Consider the following 1573-nt stretch of genomic DNA (forward strand, 5'->3'; position numbering starts at 1 on the left):
CACGCACGCACGCACGCACGCACACACACACACACACACACACACACACGATAAACCTCTTATCATCACAGTGTGTCTTTTTCGAAGGCTTTTACATGATTTTCTGAGATTTATGACTGGGGAGGAAACCTTAGACCTGTGATTCGAGATTCGAAACCTGAGATTCAGGTGTTGAGCACAATTGAAATCAGTTGCGTCATAGCGAGCAACAGCTGAAGTCTTCTCTATGCAAAGTAGCTTTTTGATCTAGGCCTACTTGCCTCAGGGGACAAAAACAAACAATAGTAGATAACGCAAGGAGCAACAGTAAGAAGAGTGCACACTACATACCTAATTTATTATAATATAGACAAACATACAGCATGGATCTATAATGGCAAACAACGAAACAGGTGGGTCCGTCGGTGAAAACTATCCAATACTTTTTTACTTTTACTTTTTCTGTCTGTTGTTGTCTAGCTTCGGGGGCTGATATCTTTTTCTGTGACAGGCCAACTCTGCAGTTCTTTCAACTGAGATGCTATAGTTTTTCGGGGTACCTTTGACTTCCTCAATCCATCTTTTGGGTATTATCTACCTCTTCCTTTGTAGCCTGAGTTTTTGGTGCTATAGACTAAACCAGGCGACATACGTAACATGTGGCCAAACTATTGTTTTTCTTTGTTTTTCTAAGAAATGCAGTCCAGTGGGCTATTGTCTCGAAACAGAAACGGGGTCCATTGAATTATATGTATAATAATATAATATATAAGTAGCTTTATCATTTTCAAGAGATTCCGATTAGGTGGTATGGGGGTGTTTTGGTGTGTTTGTCCCTCCTTTCCTATCAAACATCCATTGCCCTTATTTCTTTTCCTTTTTATGTTTGTTACATTCTTTAGTAACACCTTAAATCTCGCGTACTTTTACAATCCTACTGTGTTGCAAGTGCTGTAAAACTATTACTAAAACTTTTTAAAAACACATGGGTTTCCGAATCTCACCTGATGTCACAGTGATGTGGCATTAGGCAAGAGTCGGTGTACACAAGCGGTCTCCAAAGGATGACACGAAGGTCGCTGGAGGAGCATGTAGAATCCGGGTGAGCCTGGGCGCGTCAGATCATCACATCATCACCCACGTTTCTTGCCCTGGATCAATGTATTGTTATTGGCTGTGAACAACAAACACTTTCCACATTTCCCTATCCCCGGCCAGCCTCTTGGTGTCAACCCCTGTCTTCCCACTTTTTTGTACATCATTCTCTTGTGAGACGTTTCTCTAGGTTTCGCATCACGTATTCCACACACACACACACACACACACACACACACACACACACACACACACACACACACACACACACACACACACACACACACACACACACACACAATTGCAAGCCTCAAAGAAGCACAACTGATCTAATTTTCTCAATTTATATTATCAGCAGTTCAGAACATGCGTGGTTCTTTTCCATCGAAAGCTGTCACGAGCTCGAGCTATGCCTGCCAACGTGATACATATATTATGAACATTCCGGGCAACGCTTCGGCAAAAAGATGCCTGTTAGAACAAAATTGTGCGGGTTACA

This window comes from Aplysia californica, unplaced genomic scaffold (assembly GCF_000002075.1).
Source record: "Aplysia californica isolate F4 #8 unplaced genomic scaffold, AplCal3.0 scaffold00104, whole genome shotgun sequence".
Lineage (NCBI taxonomy): Eukaryota > Metazoa > Mollusca > Gastropoda > Aplysiida > Aplysiidae > Aplysia > Aplysia californica.